Source organism: Varroa destructor, unplaced genomic scaffold, assembly GCF_002443255.2.
Source record: "Varroa destructor unplaced genomic scaffold, Vdes_3.0 BEIS01000007.1, whole genome shotgun sequence".
NCBI classification, from domain to species: Eukaryota; Metazoa; Arthropoda; class Arachnida; order Mesostigmata; family Varroidae; genus Varroa; species Varroa destructor.
The window spans coordinates 2,124,138-2,147,311 of record NW_019211460.1 but is presented as its reverse complement, the minus strand read 5'-3'; the positions used below and the strand labels follow the sequence as shown (position 1 = coordinate 2,147,311).

The 23,174-nt window shown below is 38.6% G+C and overlaps 1 protein-coding gene and 2 long non-coding RNA genes across 14 annotated transcripts in view; 1 reads left to right on the top strand and 2 right to left on the bottom strand.

The window, feature by feature from the left end:
• LOC111254061 (RNA-binding protein MEX3B-like) overlaps window positions 1-23,174 on the bottom strand; it is a 66,347-nt gene that overhangs the window by 41,813 nt on the left and 1,360 nt on the right. The gene's annotated exons all lie outside the window — the stretch shown is intronic.
• Window positions 8,368-19,561, bottom strand: LOC111253705 (uncharacterized). Its single transcript, XR_002674778.2, has 4 exons — window positions 19,422-19,561; window positions 18,326-18,385; window positions 9,841-17,542; window positions 8,368-9,067 (listed from the first exon to the last, which is right to left on the bottom strand). It is a non-coding gene; the product is annotated as an uncharacterized LOC111253705 (long non-coding RNA).
• Window positions 15,210-22,414, top strand: LOC111253704 (uncharacterized). 12 transcript variants are annotated; one of them, XR_002674776.2, is made up of 5 exons: window positions 19,057-19,197; window positions 19,497-19,763; window positions 20,530-20,622; window positions 21,507-21,569; window positions 21,875-22,414. It is a non-coding gene; the product is annotated as an uncharacterized LOC111253704 (long non-coding RNA). The 12 variants fall into 12 exon arrangements; XR_015317871.1 differs by having other exon boundaries at window positions 19,497-20,246; XR_002674777.2 differs by having other exon boundaries at window positions 19,059-19,197; window positions 19,505-19,763.

Genomic DNA, 23,174 nt, shown 5'->3' with positions numbered 1-23,174 from the left:
ATATTATTTAGGCACTTGTTTTTGCTTTGTTTTAAACTTTGCAAAAGCGAAGTTGATGTTTAAACGAGTTATCGACTAGTACTATACATGGCAACGTAGGACAACTATTTACGTTTTAAAACATCATGTCATTTTTTATTATATATACGTCCCGTGACTGAGGTGGCTGGCTAAACTGGGTTAGGGGGCCAGCGAGGGGCGATCACGGCTCCAAAGCGAAAGTGAAGAAAAAACGTAGCCGTGAAGTACTTTTTTATAGCGTACCCGACGAAAAACAACCTTTATAATGTCTGGTGAGTGACAGCCGCAAGGGGCCCCTCACGAGCTCTCATTCTTCGTGCAGGCCCGTTGCTGTGCTACGCTGCTTCCTATCCTCCATCCGCGAGGACAGTAACGGAATAGGTGCAGGCACTAGCAGCGATCACCAGTTCCTAACCGACTAAATAAATAACAATAACGACATAATAAGGTTTTCACAGCACCTGCTTACAATATCTATGCCAAGGCTGATTGTGCCAACAAATTTAATTTTTGCCATTCTAAGCTCTTTCCTATTGGACAGTTTTTCGTCCATCAGACGTACAGACGAAGTGTAATTCTGAGAGCAGCGGCTTATTACCTTTTCATTTTTACATGGTTTAGAAGTGTATTTCTTAGGGTCATGCTTATTCAATATAACGAACATCCATCATTAATATAAAACGTAATAACTTTTTAATCGTAGCTGTCCGTCTAACGATATTGCTTGGTATAAATACGCTAATCTGTCGATTAACTACACTATGTATAAAAAAAATACAGTGGAATTAAAATTGTTAATTTTGGGCTAATAGCAGGTCAAATATCTTAAAAATACAAAAGCAGTAAACTGTCAATAAGGACGAAAGGCGGGACAAGGTGTAAAAAATCTCAAAAGGACTAATTGTTGTGCCTTACCAGGATAAGTCAACTGGCGACTGATATTCTGCTTTTTAAAAGAGCTGTTAATTTCTGAATTAAAAAAAAAATGGTAGTATCAAAAGAAAAGCTTCTTGGACCAATTGGGCCAATTTTTTTTAGAAATTGCATGAAAACTGACAATAACGTAAATCGTCGATTTCGGCTACCAAAAGGGAATTTCTCTGTAATAATTGACTAATGGCTAATCTTCCTTAAAATCGCAAAAGCAACACATTGTTTTTTCCATAATAAGTTGAATGTTCTGTTCTATAAAGGTTCCAAGAGTAGCGAATGCATGCATATCCGCTATGACAACCCACTCGTCAAAGTCATTCCGAATCGTAATGCCCCATCTTATATAAAATTATAACATTAACAAAGAAAAAGATTACTACACCCATGCGATGAACCTGATTGGGAACTGAGACGTACTCAAGCACTTCTTAAAGTAACTTGAAGCTCTTTATGGCTAACAATGTACTGGATACCAGGCATATATTGCATGAAAATTAACCTGCGTGCTTAGAAAACTTTAGATAAAAATAGGCTAAATAAACAGGGCGTAGATACATATCTCTTGTATTAAAATAGTGCCTAACAGTAGTAGCAGACGTGGGACTCGAAACATTTATCCAAATAAAGGCAGGCTGCGCTTACGTACTTCAAACATTGACGTCTCCTACATTTTAATTATCTTAACCTCCTTTTGAACTTCTAGCAATAATTTCTGCAAATTCGCTTTTTTTTGCGTTTTTTTGCGTTATGTGCGCCTGCGTTAGCGCCGAAATTCCAGATTGTACGAAAAGATGTCAAATCTTGTAAAAAAAAAAGCAGAATTAGTTTATGACCTTCTTCTATATTGCCAAATCTTTTAAGTTTATTGGATAAAAAAAGATGTAATAATTCAAGCATACTTTCAGTTGCATTGCGGCATATGAAGAATCACAAGCACACCAGAAACGTATCTGCTCAGTTAAGCTATTCTCTGCCCAGCTTGCAGGTGTGTCTATAAAGATTCTGCACACCCACAAAGCGGAGGGCAGAGAGGCTCATTGTATATTCCTGTAACGGAATTTGAAGCCACAGAGGTTTGAGCTAGCGCGTTTGCACGGTGTAGAATCGGTAGTTTCGCACTAAATCTCTTACAATTGAGAGAACTAAAGCTGGTAAATCTTAACGTTGATCATGGAAGTGTATGAAGAATCTTGTTGAGCTGTATTGAAATATACCATGGTGAGTCAAGCAAGTCTTGAACGCTTCAGCTCAGGACCCCCAACCGTGAACCTGCTGCTTGAAACTAGTCGCCTATATCGGGAGCTTCGAATATGGCACTACTGAGCACAATCTATTCTAGTATGGCCTTTTCTGCTTTGTTGTTCAGAATTAGAGAGGTTGGGGTTTTCGCCAGCTTACCGAATTGCTACTGCATCGTCGATCAGGAGTATGAAATGCTCGTTGCACGAACGGGAAGACTCGGCATTGATTTTTTTGTCATCGCCATGGTGCCGCTTTTCACTCAGTTCTTATGGTTGGCGACTCGCCTCGTGATGCAGACTGAAGCAGGAGTATCGCAGTTGAAACTGCGTAGTTACTCATTATTTCTCTCGTCTATCCATCTCAAGATGACAAAGGTCTCTTCCAAGTTAGCTCAACCTTTGTCAATCATATCGTAGAAGCGAGGTGCGCTTAGGCTGAGCGCTGCCAATGCCATCTTGGCTTGGTAGCTTGCTCCTAGGTGTAAGTGAATGTTCGGGATCAAGGCACATCGTATTCATGGAGCGAGGATAATTAAGGTCATTATTATGAATGAAATAAACCGAGGTAGCGTTTTTTTTTTGGTAGCGAGTTTGCCATCTCGCATACTAGGTATGCGTCCTAAACTGCAAGTATCATATTAAATTTGCTAACGTGCAAAGCAACGTCAGAAATTAAAGCATCATATCTCTGCTTAAGTCTTTTTGAAATTTGCCCACCGTTAACTAAAAACAGGGCATTGTGGTACAAACTACGAACCATTGGCCTAATTGACGAGGCAAAGTTCATGATTTTACTGGATGACAAATTAGCTAGAAAAATTTTAGAGCAATCGTTCATTTCTCTGGCTTATCGTGTTGCACCTAATTTACACTGCCTCTTCTTTATGGGGCTCGAATTTCCTCTTTTCTTGGTTAGTTTTATTGATTAAAAAGGTTTTGTTTTCTGTCAGTCTTTGCCGCTTCCTTTTGCTTTTAGTCTTTGACCAAATAGCGTAAATGCCTAAAAGAAGAAATTTATTTTCGACCCACAGGATCGAATAGATGAAACATATGTTTATATTTTAGCAGGAACACCCCATGGAATAGGCAAATGTTCGTAGAGAAACGCAATTGTACGATTGCCATTACTGTCCTATATAATCAGATCTGAGCACATGGAAATCTGCTCACGTCTGTTGAGTAGCTCTTCCAGATCTTCAGGGTAGTAGCGCATCGGCGGAAGACGAAGGAGGGGAGAGCCACCTGGCCCAAAGGGTCCTGTGTGCTTCGCCTGGCTGCACACCATAGCAGTCTTCCTGTTCCTCTCCTTGGGCTTTCCTAACGTTTTCTTTTGCCCCACTCTCTCATTCCGCTCACCCTCGTTCGCCCCTTCTTCTTCTTACTTACTCAAACAATAGTTTCTCGTCTCGTTGCCTGGTCATCTCTCTCTTCGCTTCCTTGCTTCCTCTCTGCGGGGAAATAGCAGTTATTTCTTCTATCAGCTTGTAGGACCATATACAAATTGTCGGAAAGGACAAGAGAGAGCTCAATTGCTTTGCTTCCTTTTGATCATCGCTAAAGCAGCATCGATTTGTAGATTTCACACTAATACTAAATCTCAATTATCAGTATACTTTTGTAACCCTGTGATGTATTTTGAGGTAGACAAGTGAAACTTTTATTTTGCAGTTTTGAGTAAACTACCATTAGATTACCAAGTGGAAAGTATTGTTGACTATTACTAATTGCGCATATATGAGCCTTAGTAGCCTTAAGTAGTTAGATAAGCAATTTATTTTTAAAGAATCTAACCTTCGCTGAATTTTCTGTGAGAAGTGACAAGAATCTTAAAATAAAAAAATGTAGCATTTCCAGGCTTTTTCGGTATTAGATAATTCTAGTTTGATACACGCAAAGGTTAAACGAGTGGTTAAGTAGTTGGTCATTTGTTTAATTGGTTACTTATTGGTATATTATTATTACCCAATAAACTAACGTTCTCACTAGGCTAGTTATTCTTTCTATTTTTTTTTGTACAGCACCATTGGTTATCAAGTTATATAGCACTATTGTTAACAAGTTTTCGAAATCATCTGTTTCTTAGATATAGCGTCGAAAAATGCCTCCATTAGGAGGTCTTTGCTGGAATATCTAGGTTTTTTTTTACACAGACCTACGAAGCAGCATGGTAATCATAAAATGAACTATTAACCTTAATAAATTGATTTTATATCCCTCAATTCCTTATTTTCTTTCGTCTTTATTAGTTATTTCACTAACTATTGATTCCTGGAAATAATTTTGCCAACGCTGAGACTTGAATTTGCACGGCAGCATTCTCATTGGTTATAATTATCAATGCAACACACTCAAAGAGTCGGGTATTAGCTACCTAAATAACACTGTCCTTTACCTCTTTCTACTGGTGTAGGACGGAAAAGCATTTTAACTGTACATAAAGTGTAGACAGTGTTATGTGGATGAAAATGAAGCTTTGTAAGGCCCATCGCTTCTACCTTACGCAACTGTGTGTAACCTGAATCTGTAGCTTGCTTTTAATTGCTAACTCAATGGCTATTATCCCTTTCCAAACCGAAGTACCAGAAGGCCAAAAGAAGCACCAACAGGCCTAGGAACCAAAGGCTGACGGAAGACGTTAATCCGGGCAGAGCTGTTCTGCCCAGACCCAGCTACTTCACTTCACTGATTTCTGTCCTTCTTTCATTTTTCTCCTCGGTTCATTTTTTGTTCGCCCGTTTGCATACAAAAGAAACGTCCGAATTGCGTACAGAGATTTAAGTGAACTGGAAGCCTCTCTGCTGTTTTTGTGCCTTCTGACGTTTTTCAAACTTATGCATTCCCCATATTGGGTAGGTTAGATGTACTTATTTAGCCAATCATAGTAAATATATATTTAATGAATACACATACTAACCTTGAGAAAATAATGAAAAAGGTAAAACAGTACTTTTGGGTATATAATTCCCAATCGACAAGAGAAGATCACTTTGTCTATACATCCGAACATCCAGTCCGTTCGAGTTGGCTTGCTATTTTGGATTTTATGATAGTGTTTTGTATGTTACTATTTAACATCAATCACCAGTTTGGCCTTTCTTTTTCTTCTATATAAATTGAAGGTAAAGTAAATCGTAGGCAAAAAAAAGCGGAGGCCAAGGCCTATATCAGCAATCCTAGCATTGAATCTACGCGCATTTATTAGCGCGTTTTCGCAATGCGACAATGGTCTGGAAATAGCGAAGCGGGGCTAGTGGGCACGAATTAGATATTTTTCCCTGATAAGGACAGAGTAACTAGGGACTGTACATAGACGAAAACAGACTAGCTAAATCTAGTACGAGGAGATCCCGATCAAAATATTACATTGTTCGGAAAAATCAAACTAAAAGGACTCGTATGCTTGTTCGGATGCAGTTTCTCGCAATGATAATCAGCAAACCTTGCTACAAAATTATAGACACTCTGAGTTTTGAAAAACTTTGTTAGATATGTACACAGAGTTATCATATTAGATGCTTTCCGTGTAAAACTGTGGTCGATTTGTGCATCTAGCATATGCAAATCTTTCCTCAAGGAAGAACCAAAGTTTCAATTTTCGCGAGAGTTGAGGAACAAAGGACTTTTATTAAACGAACTTTTATTGTTCTGATAATGCACTGTATGACATTTGTGATCTATGACGTGCGCCCGAGGTTTTCGTGCACAATCTGTACATAGCGGTTCTGCGCGCACGAAATTTCTTTAGCAGCGCCGTGCCCGAAACAGAACGATTGTTTGAATTGCACTTTTGACCGGCATCGATTAACACCGAAAACCGCAATGCTTTTTGTCGTTCGTGGATTTTCTGTTAAATTGTATTGGAACCTGATTCTATTTCTTCTGTAACCGCATTTCCAGTACCCTACACTGCTGATTTAAGATAACCCACAAAGCTTATAATTTTGTTAAGGGATTCCTTTAGCGCGAAAAGACTAAATACTAGCCGATCTTTGTCCAAACGACGCATTGTTTTTCACCATTGCGGGATGATTGTCTACATTATTTTAGAACAAGTTCCTATTCAGCAGTACTGGTTTTGGATGAAATCCGGGAGACCAGTCGAAGAAAGCCTTACTTCTGTCCGGCCACCCTGCATATACAAGGTATTTATGTTCATCGTGGCTGTCCTGTTTTTATACGCTATTTTTGGTACGGAAATAAAGCAGTCCTTTCTAGACAGAAACCGCAAACTTATTATAGGCAAGCAGTGTGTCTTCAGGATATGAGCGAAGGTCAAGTAATGTCCAATCTCTTTGTGCTGTATGAACGGCCGCCGAGGTTTTTCGATTAATATAATACAATAAGCTTTAGTAATAGTTATAAAACTACAGTTTTGACAGCATTCAAGTTCTCACAAAAAATAATAAAATGTTACATTTTACAAATATATGCTTCTTTAAGTTATGAAATATCATATCAAAAACCTTGTATTTACTGCACAATACAGGAGTGACGATCCCGGTCGGGAGAAACTTCAAAATGACGCCAACAAAAAACAACTGATTGTATTCAAAGTTTGTACACTGTCCAAAAAAAAACACTTTTCAGTGCGACACGTGGGTCGGGGGCATAATTGACCCTTTTTGGACAAAAATGTAAGTTCTGTTTGTTGCCAGAAGGTAATCACAGGCCCCAAATCAGTACACGAGATTTGCAAAAAATGCAGGATAATCTACATCTCCATGTAATTAATAACATAATGGCATCATTGAAGGATCACTTTAATGAGCAACTGATCTCCAGGGGGGTAATGATGTCAAACACCTATCTCATCAAATGACACAACCCTGCTCGACTAATTTCTATGAGAGTACCTAAAAAGCCAAATGTTCTACAACGATCCATGGGCGATAAATAGACACTAGATTAGTCTAGCTAGAATGGATTTTAAAGCACATCGGGCTAAACGTGAATCTAACTGCGTTTAGTTTTTGACCTAAAAAATTACTCATAAATTTCAATATGTAGTAAATTTCGGAGAAAAGCGACGCCATTGTTATACGCATAGAAACACAATTATATAGGTTGACATGTCACTTGCCGAGAGGCATTTGATTTCTAAGAGAATATTTAGTAACCACCTGTGACGCATTTTCTCCTTTAAGTAATATTTTTCCTGCATACGAAGTTTTGATAATAATGCGATAAGGTCCAAGCTCAAAATGATTGCAGCCAGGTTCCAATAAAGCTGCCCTTTCGCCAACCGTTTAAGTATCTCTAAGGATATTTACGAAATTTAATAATTCGGCTTTTACATGGTAACCACTGATACTGCTTGTTTGATGTCCATCTGATCTTACCGCAGTGCTGGGACGCGCAGCCCCATCACTAGATTAAGCTCCCATTACATAGAAAAGCCTGAGAACATCGAACCTTCCTGCAGCCCTGATGATCTACCATTATAGAGATTGCTTCTACCCAGATCTAGTTTTAAGTTCACTTTTTTTTCACCTTTTTACGCATTTGTACGTATCTGTGAGAGCTAATATAATATCAGTACTAATATTTCCGATGCATACTTATGCTCCGACGCTTTTGTCAATATATTTGTACATTTCACTAGTTTGATTTTCTTTAGTTTTAAATTGACATAACTATAAGTTTTGTTACATGTTCATCAAATTAGTGAAAATTAGGAGCGAGTTTTTCGAGCGGATATAAGGCTGCTTTCATTGAGGTTATTTGGTTGGTTATATCCTTTTATGTACGGTCATATTCTAAGAATTATAAACTCGTACTGTTATCGCCCCCCAAAAAGCATGTAAATTCGAAACGGTTACAAACAATATGTAGTGAGAAACAATGGTGAACTACGGCGACTCAACGCTGTATCGAACGAAACGCCATCTCTTATTCGGCAAGCCGAAAACCCCTTTGGAAAGCCCATTCAGTCCAAGACTGGGTTTTTGATAATTTGAGCCTCTACTGGAAGCAGGACCTTTGGAAAATTTAACCAGCTAAAACGAATTATATTCTGTGTGAAAAACATATGGGCGAAACATCAACCAGCCTGGACGTATCAGCCTCAAGCACTCAGTACTACTACTATAAAGTTGTTCGTGAGGTCAAAGAAGGAAGTTATGAAATTGATTTGTAAGCAGTTTAGCATCCAGATTAAAACATTTCGAAGCAGTCGCGGAGGAGGGGCGTCTTTATTGGTACATACAAAAACCTTTATACAAAATCCTCGTTTCATTTCGCTGGAGTTTACGGTGCTCAAACAGTTCTGTATAAGCTTTTAGTGTTAGGTATAGACATCTTAACTTTTGACACATGGCTTTGTTCAGTGGTACGTGCATGTAATGTAGAAAGTTCACAAAAGAACATGACGATTGTACCCCGATACCCTCTGTGATAGTTTGAGGGTCCTGAATCATTCAGCCTCTAAACCATTCGACTGTTTAGATGGCGACTACCGGAAGGCTATTGACCGTTGGAGCGATATACCCACCTATAAGGTTCGGGAGGCGGAGTAGACCCATTTCTCCGAATCTCAGCGGAATCTTCGGCGGAGCCCAGCAGCACGCTATAGTCCCTGTTTAAAAGCAGGCAGGTAGTCGTCGTAAGTAGTTGCGATGGTGGTGTCAGGGTAGAAGCTGCTTCTTTTAGACTTCTTCTTCTTCTTCTTCTTCTTCTTTGATCACTTTTACGATGTATAGGAACTGACCGACCGTTTGGCCTATGAAAGGTACCGATCGGTTCGTCCTCGCGGGCGTCATCACAGATGCCGAGAAGCCGGCAGCTCTCACAGAAAAAAAAAATGGATGAACCTATTCGCTGGCCACATCGGTGAGCCTAAGCTAAATAGTTGATGTCAATGTCCTGGCATATTCCTAAATAAAGAGGAAAACGAAAAATACAACTAAGTGAACGCTCATTGAAAGCGGATTAGAGTAATCATACCGAAGCGGCAAGAATGGAAATGATATACGGTGCAATACGTGCAACCTACTATTTTCCCTAGAGAGGTAAGTAAAGAACCTTTGAGACGCATTGGAATTACTTAAAAACTCAAACGATAAGCTCAAGATACTTCATTTTTTAGTAATTATGCGGCATACTGCATTCGCAAAAAGAAAAGTACTGTTTGTAAAAATTGACATTTTTCAGCCCCTATTCTTATTTTCCTGTAAACGACTTTTGCTTATGACAAAATTTTACCATGTGAATTTTTAAGTTTGCAAATGCCATTTATTTTTATGAAGACCACAAAGATAATATTCTGGCTATTATTGTTAAAAGTATTTCTGTTTAGGTCAAATGAACTGATCAAAGCGTGTTCGACATAAGTCGATTTCGGTCCAACAATGCATCCTTCAGTTCCCTGAGTTCACAGTATAATATACGTATTCTGCACATTAATAATAAAGGACTTTCTCAGAGAACAACATATGGTCTCAATGCAGCAAAGTATGCTGTTTCATCACTACAAAATCATAACAAGTCTTGCTAACATGCATAGAAATCCAGTTCTGGTGAAGCAGGTATAGTTTTTGACGGGCGTTTACATTAAACGATATTTAAATATTTCGAGTACAAAATACAAGCTTCATAATTTATTTAAGCTTAACGTAGATATAGGCGTATAAAATATTTATACAATTACATTCAGTAGGGCCAAGCGAAACGCGCTTAACTTATTGAGTCAAGTAACATTTTTGAAGAAGTATACAGTCACTAGTCTGATGAGTAGCCCCGAATTGGAGCCACGAAGAATATGAACGGGCTCCTTCCATGCACCAAATGGACGAAGTGAATGCGCCCATCTGGGCTTCTTCTCTGAGTAGGGGCCATCGAGTGCGAACCATCGAAAAATACATTCAGACATCGATCGATCCGACAAAACAACTTATATTGGGTCGGGTTGCGCACCATCGGCGTATACATACGCGTCCTAAAGATGTTTAAAAAAATATATATATGTGTTTTTTCGCATACTGAAAAAAGAATTTAATGCCCATGTTACTACTTTGCTCAAATATGCTTATACGCCATACTAACAGCTAGGAAACGACACGAACTGCCCGATTTCCCTTAATTCAGATTTTTGTCAAATTTACTAAAATTACAAAAATACTAGACAATATAATACTGTAACTCAGGTCTCTTTTATAGTACTATATTCAAGTTGTCGAAACAATAAAGACAATCATAGGACATTTCAAATTCTAGAGAAAGATTACAATAATAGAAAAGAGAGTCGGTCCTATATCCGTGTGTTTGGTTCAACCTCGGAACAGTCAGCCTTTTGTAGAGTGCCTCAACATGTGAAGTGCCCGACCTCGACCCCGACAACCTGTAAGCTATCCAGTCTTCATAGAACTTCCTCCGTTATAAACAGAAACTACCTTTTGTATTAATGCTAGTATATCTTAAGAAAATATTCCTTGTTATCGCTGTTGTTGTTGCTGTAGTTCTGAAATGTTTAATCAGGACAATTAGTAACCTCGCCCCTTTCCGTTTCAGGCTGCGAACAAAGCGAAACACGTTGTAGAGAACTTAGATCTTGCAGAAAAACTATGACCTTTAATCGACCCAGGGCCCTAAAGATTATTGGTATTATTATTATTTATTATATATTAATCTCATAAGTCTATAAGCGTCGCAGAGGAGACAAAACAAAGATTACATATAAATGAATAGTCCCCATGTAATATTATCATAAATATCCTTAACAAACTACAATATATGACCCACTATTAGCAAGAAAATAAATCTCAACCGCACAAACAGGGAAAATGGGTTATTGTATATGCCGGATAGTTTCACTCAAATTTCCCTTCGCCCTAGAATCTCTTCGCCCGATAAGCTTCGAGCATCGATATGATGATTTTTGTTTAGCAAGACCATCATGTTGCAAACGATCACTCAGTGAACTCAGGTGTTTACATATATATATATATATATATATATATATATATATATATATCTGACTATGTATAGTCAGATATATAGAACCCTCCGCAAACGACAAGGAGTATTTTGGGGTAAAGGGTCAGCCAGGGTGGCATAATGTAAATGACGCAATTTCACTGAATTGAAAAATTAATCTTTAAAAACTCTAAGCTCAAGCATTGTATTTATATAGTTGAAGCACTTTGCAAAGAGGGTAGATAATAAGATCTCCAGGCACCGCTCGTTTCTTTGTTGAGCAAACACACTCGATAAGGGTTTTTAAATTTTCATCAATAAAAGTGATTTACTATCATTTTCTGGACTTTTGGTGGACGTTTCTTTTGCGGGTTTTTGCGGCCTTTAGGGTTTTTCAAGTAAGTGCTCACATCGGCATAGCAACCCGGACTCACGAGTTTTAATTAAGGAAAGAACGAGATTTCAGAACTTAGTAGAGCAACTAAGAAATCACCATTTGCGTTAAATTAAACATAAATACTTAAATCATTAATAGGCATGGGTATTTGTAACATAAACTTGATGTTCTGAAGCCCCCAAATGTGTTCGGCCTCATTTTAGTACAGTTTTCAAATTATATATTACAGGTAGCATTATATATTCATAATATGATATTGTTCTATTTTCAGAAAATAATTAATTCAAATAAGTAAAGCCCTCTCCCAGGCCGCCGATAATTAATCGGACTCATACGACGTAAATCAGTAATTCAATACGCTATAGGTTAAACATACGACTGGAAGACGTTTGTTCCGTGACAGTGGAACGTTCGGATGTTTTAGATGACTTTTCTGTTTTCATTTTTGTTTACTTCTTGCCTCAAGCTGGCTAGAACCTAAAGTATACTGTATCGCCGTGCCCTTGCAATAACCGTATGCCATATGGTCGCTATGGCGAGGACAGCGTACATTAGAGCAGGAGCGCCGATCGACGGCGGCTCACCTCCGCCACGACTACGATCAACATCACTGGTAGCACGAGTAACAGCACAGTGGCGACACTGTTCTGCGCAACTAAGCCCACACGACGCGAAGCATCGGCGCAGGCGGGTATCAGTCAGACAAAGGAAATCGGTACAAACAAATAGACAGACTATAAGTATGTGAGCCAGGCAGCCTAGGCAAGCGGCCCAGCCAGCAGGCAATAGCAGTCAATTAGTCACTTGCGTTCCGACCAACACTCACCAAGCAACAGTTCCGATAACAACATGTACGAACGTATATATATATATATATGTTGTATGTATATGGGTACTACTATATGTGGTCGCCGTCTCCGGGTTTCTACCTGTCTGCGGGGATAGGAAACCGACTATCACGACCACTGCCTCAAACCCGTTCAAATTTGTTACCGAAGACATCCTGCCCGGTTGCTCTTCGACGCTATTGGTGTAGCTGGTGCTGTTATTACGTCTAGTCCTTCTCTCCCGGTTCACTATTGGTGCCTACAGTAGCTAATAGCAGTCTGCTGAAGTTGCTCTGTGAAGGGCACTGGTGACGACCAAAACGATATAGGCCTCTTACCTAGGCGCCCCCTGCTCACAGCTGAGCGCAGCCGTGAACGAGAAAATATACACACATCCAAGCTCTCGGCTTCTTAAGTAAATGCCAGGGGGGAAGCGGCCGTATCCACAAAGTAGTATTCTATTTGTTGACGAGTGAAAGTTTACAGTTGCATCTGGTCATGGTGCAAACTACCCAATATGCATTGTTAATAAAAAGAAAAAGTTTGGAATCCTTTTAGTGGGCTTTTCAAGCTGAAAGTAAAGATTTGTATTGCATCACCTGAAAATCGTTATAAACAGTCGGAAATTTTTGGGAGGGGACTAGTCCTTTCTGGTACCAAATCAAAGCAACACAAACCGAAGACGTAAACGAAAGAATGTATTCGTAAATATATACAGTTCGCAAAACACAAACGAATAAATGTTTTCAAAATAACGTATTCAAGTGTACTAACGAAGTTGAAATAAAACGTATTGCTCGTATTCTTTTTCATAAGGAATGCTGACCATAAAGTAGACGTATCTTTTGATACCGTATTTTTCTAGATCCAAAGAACTAAGGTTAAACCAGGTGAATCATGAAATGTAGCTACTACGCTTTATATATTTTTGTCATTTTTCTATCAAGAAGCTCCTTGCTTCATATTATCAACTTTTCTAAAGCGTTCGTTTTAAAATGTCGTTGGTAAAATTAACAAAGGATTAAATACCGTGGTGTGACATCTTAAAAATGTATTCTACATGAAACTCTGTCTGTCAAAACAAGGCTGTCTTATCGCAGTGTAATTCAGGTTAGTGAATCACGAAAGCGCACATCTTATATCTGATAGGATCTCTTAAATAAATCTGAATAGGTTGTCTTAAATAAGACGTAATATTAATATGTGGCTTCTCTTGTTTGGATTTTTTTTAATTATCAGTATTGCTCTGTTCACATCGTCGCAATGAAAATATATATAAAAAGCATGTTTAATCCAAGCTGGGTCCAAGCTCTCTTACCTCTGATATAGGTATTGGTAAAGCTATAGATAGCTTTCAAAACCATAGAAATGCAAAAATCCTCTACTGGTAGTAAATAAGATACTAGAGAGAATACAAACACGAAATAAACTATTGACATTAGAAATATTTTTACCTTGACAGGCTATTCGTCTTGTCTGCACTCAGATTTAACAAACTTGGAATCTCATTATACGACACATATATCATAAAAAGGGAAAGAAGTTAATTTAGATCTTAAAATTAGGTTTATTTATAGATTTTATTCGCTGAAAGAATCTATATCAGTGCCTTGTATAACAGGTTTCGAGCAAACTTAGACCTCTTTTATACTCTGTACCTACTACATGGAACGATTTTTGCATAATGAATCCTGTCGTCCATGTGGATTTTCCTTTTTCGTTTATGTAGACGTACAAATACAGAAGTCATATTGGGTCAACTCCAAAAGAGGGTACTAGTCGTTTAGTATAGAAGCACAGTGCCAAGGCTTTCAAGGGGTCAAAGACCACCAGATTTCCGTTGTCGTGGCGAGGAATGACGCGGCTGCAGGTGGTAACAGCTGCAAAAGAGAGTACGCTTCCCCTAGAGCCTTCTTTCGTCCCTCTCCAAATGCAAGGCCCAAACTTCTTTCCTACGAAAAGCTGCCCAATTTTTCCGAGCTGGTGTTACTTGCTCCACTGAGTCTCGGTGTAGCTCATGACGCCAGAGCTCTGTTTCAACGTAATTTAATTATCTTTATATATTTAAGCATGTCAAAGTATATACAAGAAAGTGATGGCGGTGCTTGACTTTTCAGAATATTTGTGGTGAAAGTAATATTGGCTCTATGTGCATATTATTATGTGCATATTGACGTGAAAACAGATCGACGCTTCTTTTATGCGAATAAACCTTACTCCTTAGGGAAAATTCTATATTCATTTGTTGTAGTGCAATACACTTACCATAACACCAATACCGAGTGTCTATATTGAGATAACGGAGTATACGCTTACGATGTGGACAAATTTGTATCCCTTGACTAATCACGTAATCATTGCCTGGAGGCGGTTTCAACAGATTCCAGACTGCATTAAAACTGACTGGACTGCATTCGACACATAAATTTTTTTTATATTTCAAATCTCTATTCTCTTTCACGTATGGAATCCCTCTACGATGATTAGGACAGCTGAGAGACAATTTGACTGTTTGAGGTCGTGTTCGTACTTGTCGGGTAGCAAGTGCCCTGATTAGCTTCAAAAGCCCTTAGTTTCGCTCATCGCTTAAGTAGCAAAAAAGCAATTGTCCTTGACCGCTTCTATATTTATCCGAACTCGAAATGGCTTATGTCGGGCAAATCAGATGATATTTATTATACCGATAAAAAAAAGATAGTGATCCATTTTATATTTGTAATCCGTTACTGGCAAAGTGTTATTGCCATTTACACTAGTGAGTTAAATGAGTACAGGCAATGGCGGCAAATTCAAAAAGTGGCGTTCATACATGCTGTGAGTTTCCAACTGATCTCAGCAGGACATATAAATAGGCATCGGTGTTACCGACCAGTATTGTTATATTGAAGAGCGAGACAGTCTAGATTCGATCTTTAGAGGTAGGTAACAAGTCGCTGAGTGCGTGTTTTACCCTATCCAATACATCCGCCTACCTCGAGGGCAAAACATCGTACCTCACATAACAATCATAATGACTAACTTCGTTGATCATTAACGATTGAACCATATTCCTATCTTTGCATATATATATATATATATATATATATATATATTAAGATTATATTAAACGAACAAATTATTACTCACGAAATGAACATTCCAAGCTGTATGTGGCATAAGTCAGACAATGCAGGGGAAATTAACTGATGTTATACAGTTATATTTATAAATATGGTTGAATTTCTATATAAGCAAACAGACATAAAAATTAAACCTAGCTCTTTGTGTACTGCTATAAGTGTTGTTATTTACAACAACTGCAAGCTAAGTGTCACGTTAGTTAAGGTGGTTCAACTCGAAATGATACACAATTCTACTATGTAGCGACAAATAATAACGGCGACAGCTTACGAAATTGGACAATTAAAGAGCTTCCAAGGAGAAAGCCATCGTCACTATTATGTAGGCTCTCTCAATGCAGCTGTCAGGGTCTAAGCCATCCACACCGCATAATAAAAATTATGAGAAGAACCGCTTTACCTTTGAGTGCAAGGGAGACTAACACCCCAAAAGTCTATGAAATCCTTGAAAAACCTCATGAACTTCAATAAGTTAGAGTGGTTATCATGGTGCACGAAAGAGTTAGTTTTAACGTGATTTATCGATTTTCATTTAGTGGAATGGTAGGCATACGACAGAAAAGATCAAAAATTTGCTGTCCGAAGTGCGTCATATTTGTGGTAACTGTAATGGCATTTCAGAGTTGGCTACGCTTGCTTATCTAAAACTTAATTAGTTTTTGTACTAATTGGCTTTTTAAATTCAACCGGATTAAGACTACATAAATCAATGACGTAAGTGAGTATCTTTGAAATGGTACCTTTTTTCTCTTCCATTCATCCATAAGGCAAATATGGTTTGTGCGAGCGAAAGGAGATTGTGATGGCATATAGAGAGACAAATAGGTTTTCACTAAACGATTAATTCTGAAAAGTAATTTTTAGATGAGCAGATACTAAACATAGGTGCAAACGTTCCGCTCCGAAGTCAGTTTAGGCAATCCTTCTTTGAATAAAATAGTTAATTTCTTTATTGATCATGTAATCGAGCATTACGTAGTACATTGGAATCTTTAGAAAAATAAAAAAAAAAAAGGAAAAAAGAGTTTAGCGTGAATTGTTAGATTAAGTTGGTATGATTCTCACATGTACTTCTCCTCGCACTGCATTTCATCCGTTCCTACGTTCATGGTATATTGCAACAGTAGTATTGAAGGAATAATCATCGATTGGCATTGATTGACAAACTATTAAATGTAATACCCATAAGTAACAACACGACTTTAGAGCGAAGTTAACCAAAGGCAGCCCACCCGCGTAGACGAACTGGCGGCGAGAAGTCGTGCGAGCGGGAGTTCGTTCGTTTACTGCTGCTGCTACTACTACTGGCAAAGCAGTGGAAATGGCTTTGACATGAGTAATCGTTTAATAACAGATCAACACTCGTTGTCCCCAGCGCCCCCCAAAAATCAAGTTTTATGCCCGTCCGCTACCTATCTCACTACTAGCATCCTACTCGTTTGTCACTTGACGTCGTTGCTGAGGTTGCAATGACGTCGGCAGCAAGGAACTGGGTGTTGGGCTCCATTTTCTGTCTTTCTTTACTCCCAGCGAGTGAATGAATGCACGGATGAATGAGTGGCCGAGCCAGCCAGAGATATCTGGCCTACGCGTTTTGGTCCACAGTTGCCTGCAGTGGTCACCAATCAAGTCAGTCACAGACAAAAGGCCAACCAGCCGACAAGAATAAAAACGACAAAAGAGCACCTGGTGAAATAGCTATAATGTCGAACCCTGGGACGTCGTTATCGTCAGCGTCATCAACTTCGCCGTCAATGTGGCGCTGGTGTCGATGGCGACGGCTGTTGTTGTCAACGAAAACCGTGAGTTGGCGGTGAAATTAACGAGATGCAGAATCGGAGGCAAAGGTAACAGCAGAAGCAGCACACATTGGCGGCACCAGTTGCGGTGCTGCCGGGACGCGCGCTTTCGAGTTCTTTGCTCTGGCGAACAAAGGGTCAGCTCAAGGACACACAACACAGAAGATACGCGGCAGCGATGGCAGCAGTTTCACCAGCGACGAAAAAGCGAGAAAAACGCGTTCACAATTGCAGACGCTCAATTTCTGTTTCGAAGGAAACGAAATGGTAGGGCGCTACAACTTCGAAAAGCAACCTGCAAGAATACACATCCACGAATATCATCAAATTACTTGTCTATCCCTTTGTATAACTTTCGTACTGCGCCAATAAAACATTTCAAATTTTACAAATACAACTGAACAGTCAGGTTTTAGCTCTTAATTAGAGTCGTCACGGGTATAATTCTCGATTAGGCAGAAATATTGGAAGACATCTACCGAAGACTCTAAGATGTCGTTAACTCTAGGATGTGCTTATCAAGAAGTAATAGATAAAAACATAGCTTCTTTATGAACAGATGATAACACGTTTTTTGTGCCTAGATTAACTGTTTTCGTACAACTCCACCAACACAAAACGGATTCATGCAGACGATAGATCAAAAGAGGGGAAAAGATTGATTATATATATAGTCAACCCATAACTTCCCAAATATGAATGGTATTTTGAATTAGAACAAGTCTCCACCCATTATAATCAAGATTTCGAGTTATATAATAGTACCCCATGAACTGATGTGATTTTAAGAAAATTATGCCTGGTGTATCTAATGAATACCACTTCTTCACCTCCATCAACAAGTGGGTGCTGCATGATTTGCATGAAGATCAAGAACAAAAACCTAAAGATGCTTTTTTCCGTTTGCGTTCACGTTATAGCAGTGACTGATTCTTGTATCGAGTTGCGAGTCTTGCTACCAAATATATCTTATATGATAATTGTAGATAGTCACATTTGTCAACAGATAAAACTGAACGAACATCATCCTAAAACAAATGTGCCACTGCAAAGGTTATAGTAGTGTATGCTTGCTGACCTTATACAGATGTTATCCATCAGGAATCATAAGTCTACGGCTGATGTGTGCTATTAACAACTGAAAGTGATGATAAAAAAGCTTCGTATTAAAGAGCCAATTGGTGAATAAAGGTGAACCACTTCTGCAGAAAGTTCGACCTTATATTGCAATCAAGGCGACAAAAATTCTCGACAACCTGTTCATTAAAAAAATATTCACATTTCGACATTATGTCGAAATTTTTCTTCGAGACTTCCATAAATTTTCGTACTTCAGACTTCTACAGTCACTCTGTTGATTTCCTATTGAACCACCTAACATTGGCTTGTCTAAACCTCAAAGAGTCAAACAATTTAAATAACTTTAGAACGATGTATGTACGTCAACTGATGAAATCTGGGAAGGATTCACACTAAGCCTTTGGCTGTATACGAGTGTAAGCCGATTGAGTATAATAAGTTTGAAGCTAAATTTAAACATACTAATTGTTTAGTACTGAAAAATCCACGTAAGGATCTGTTTAGCAAAAGCAGATTTAAACGTCCGCGGTCTATTATGGAAATGGTGTCGGCTCCCCTTGCGCGCTATTCAACTGGTAGCGGATTTCAAATTTCCCGCGCTTAAACCATGCTAGTTACCATTGGCCATGTTGGGAATAGAGGGTGGGGGAGATACACGCGACTGTTTATAAAGGTTTATTGGAGAATTGTAATAGGAATGAGCAGAGAACAAGTGAAGTTATGAGGTGTATAAAAGAAGACATATGCAAAGATACCTTGTGCGCGATACTAGCAGGAATAAAAACAAAACTATATCTATTACCCGCTTTTTAAATTGATTACGGAAATTGAAAATGTTTGGAGCTTCTTCAAAGGTTTAATGTGTTGGAGGTAATGGCGGCACTAAATACGAAAAAGTGAAAAAGGCTCTTTCTAAGAGTAACAAGGCAAGCACGATATACCATATAGATATAGTTCTACGGCATATCATATAAAGAGAGCAATTATGGTGCAATAATATTTATACAAAATTTATCCTATGAAAATTGAAACTGTTTGTATTGATTTAAAAAAAAAAAAACTTTGTAGGTTTTTGCAGAAAAACCTTTCCTTACTTGTTATCTATTTCTTATACACCAGTATTGCGTTACGAGTGCAATTTGATCTCGAAAGAACTGCTTAAATATAAGTGTTCCAGGTGGGTAAAAGTGCAGTTCCGATACCTTTCTACTGCACTTTTCGCCAAGACCAAAATGCTGCCGAAACGGTCCGGGACATTTATTTCGTGAACGGTAACCATACTATTACTAAAAAGAATGGTTTGCTGAGTTTAAAAAGAGTGTCCACAAATTAAAGGTGCCCCCCGCTTTGACGGGCCATCTAAGTTTAATGACGGTCGTCTGAAGGCACTTCTGTAGCAAGATGTCCCACAAACAACCCACGAATATGTCGAAAAGGTGAGCTGAGACCACACGGCCGTTGTTGACCGTTTTAAACTCCTTGGGTTTACACAGAAAGTTAGGGCTTGAGTAGCTCGTGACTTCTCTAAATTGCGGCTCAACCCTGCACCTGAATATTCCGTGCGGTATCGAACGTTACGTTGCCACAGTGACTGATTTCTAGACAGAATTGTTACCACTAAATGAAAACTGGTGTCTGTACGTCAACATACGCGACAGATACGCTCTAGGAGAGGGAAACCAAGGCTTAGGGCTTAACCGGATATTTATGTAAAAAAGATTACACCTCGCGTTTAATGTAATTTATAAATATTAAGTTCTTTTTAGTATTTAAAGAAACATTACTACTTTTCGAGATCATTGGATCCTTGCTAAGGTCGATTGATAAGTTATTTTGTGAGCCTTTGTTACCTTGTTCTGGGCAGAAAGGTCCGCACACCAATTGATTGTGTGCAGAAGCTGCAGCGATTGCAGGGCTAGGTAAGCAGGCGCGCACATTTAAATTTGCCTAACTAATTTGAAATATTGCTGCGGATATTACGAAGTTTTTAAATTTCATTCATTGAAACCGCGCTAGCCATCTTAGTCGTGTAAGTTTATAATGTACACTTTATTTTATTAGATTCCAATTAACTTGTATCCCTCCTAAATAACGTTTTGTTTTATCACTGCTATAGTGAAAGTGAAAATTGCTTATAAACCTTTACAGCAGATGCTCGACATATATAATAAATATATAATTATTTATGTGATGTCATTTTAGCCGTGCCATTTACTTGCCGTAAACGGCAGGATCTACTGCGATGTTTACATTGAAATTAGTCACCGCAAGCCATTTCTGCCTAGGTAATCAAAGGTATGTGGGAATCGATTTTTCCGTGTGGTCCTACGAAAGTGGACGCATAGGCGCGAATCTCGATGTTATTGCTCGATCAGTATTTTGTGTTAGCCATCAAGAATCGCTGTGAACATGAATACAAACGTTATAAAGTAGTTTCCGTTTCTTGTAGTTTTAGTGCGAGTAGTCATTTTGGGGGAGATTGAATAATGGCAAATTCAATTTGCATCCGGAATTACGATTCTTAGCCAAAAAATAGGTCCCGCATTTGCGTAACAGAATCACATTTCGATCTGAACGTAAGCCGATTTTTAGTTAAATGGAACAACTGCGACACCCACTTTTGTTTGCTGCACCTTCGGACTCATACTATGTAAACTTGCTTGTTAAACAAGTACGGACCTATCACAATGACCTATCGCCTGACTATGTGCTTTCCGACCAGCTTAGCCGTTGAGACTTTTCGCGTTTCTGAAAGAAGCAGCGCAGAAAATGTAATAGTGGTAGCCCCTGAGTGCCTTTAATAACGTTGGTCGGTAACATTCACTTAGATGCTTTGTGTAAAGCAAGCAATGCAGAGAAGTTCGCGGAATTCACGCATCTAAACTCATTGTGTTATCTATTATCATGAGGCCTAATCAACTACGGATGTAGTTGAATGTAAAACGGTCAGATGATGAAGCTATATAATCCTAATATATTAGATATATATACCGTTAACTGTTTTTATGCATCACTAGCTACACGCCTATGAGTATCTCTGTAAGCAAAGTAGAATGTGTGCACACGTGGGCTAAATCAAAATTCGCCGCTACCCAATATTTATGCCTGAGCAAACTATTTATCATACTAATAAAACTGGTGTTATTACAACAAAAACAAATTATAAAAACTTTTTACAGCCCTACTTACAGCACTTACTAAGTCTGGTTAACCACCGAGTAAGATTGTCGACGACGCCAACGGTAAGAAAACCTTCTACTTTTCTTATTCTTAGAGATATTCTTACTGAATTATTGCCGATTAGATTATTATATTGAGACACAGCGATATGATTTACAGAAGTGTGTTAAATCTGTCGTGCTTCAAGAAAGGTTATTCCTGACAGAACGTAAAAGCACAGAAAAGCACTAAAAAGACGCGAAGTTTACTTTCAGAATATGAGCGAAGGGCAATTATTATTAAATGTCGTTGAACTGGATTAGAGCTTACCTAAATGAATATTTAGTTTCCTTGATTGCTCAAAATCAATGTTATGGCCAATCTCCAGGTTTCCGACGAATCCTCGAAAGGTTAATGAGGTACAATGAAGGATCGGCAACAGTTACTACAGTGGAAAGATTTGAAAATTCACCAAGAAGGCGTAAAGAGTATTTTCGATGATTCACGAATCTTGACGCAGAAATGATCGATTGCTTTCGATAAGGTAACATGTATCGCCAACCGGGCCATCCAGATGAACCACTATTGTTAGCTGTAGATTTCTTACGCTTAAACCCACTTTTTGCATGAGACATTTTTGGACTACTGTCAGGGTAAGCCTACTGGATATCCAAACGCAGTTTGGACGCCGCTTCTACGAGATATTATATACGTATCACTGTCGCTTAAACATGTTATTTGCGATTTTAGAAGGATTTCCGAGCGCTGTAAATTTTTAATTATAATCTCGATCAAAACAAACGACATTAAATAGACATGCCTGTCGAAAATGCCTCTGTCGGCACATGCGAAAGAACGAAAACGATTGTTTTCGTTTAGATACAGGTTTACGAATAAATGACATCAAGGTCCTTATACACCTATGCAATGAACATGTCTTCTAAATGGAATCTTGTCGAGATTACAGGTTATTTAATATAGCCTCTGAACTAATTGAGCTGATGGGCTGGCCGCTTCGCCGGACTAACCAGGCAAAAGGTTGTTAACTAAAAGTCAAAGTCATAATAGGCTAGTTATATTAAAATAGCTAGTTAGAAGTTACAAACAGATTTTTTATGCTTAACCGACGAAAACTTGAAGGGAAGTAAGCGGCACATCTCGTGAGAAGTACATAGATATGAGAACCAAAAAACATCAGCACGGAAGTGCTGAGAAAACTGAATAACGAACTAAGCATATTTATTTAGCGACGTTCTTCAGCACTCGCATCCATTAAAAGTTTGAGAATAAATTGAAGCAATATACGCCCTAATATCTCTAATCGTTCGCTTTACAGGATGAAACTAAAGGTGCCCGTTTGCTATTCTGAAAGAAACTTCGGAAGGAACTAGTTTCTAGATGGGCCGATTAGCCTTTCACCCCCATACCTAGATTAGATAATCGATTTGCACGTTAGAATAACTTCATCTTAACTAGGGATAGGTCACCATCTTTCGAGGCTCAAATATCACAAATGTCAGAAAGCATAGGTAGTCCACCGCTTAATCATAGAACAACCACATGACAATACATTTGCATTTAATTTCGCCTTTTGGTATTAGGACCCAGTGATTCCTGAATTCCGTGATACGTGTTTTAAGAGAAGTGCAATAACTAATGGCAACCATTGATGATGGATCGGAACTATA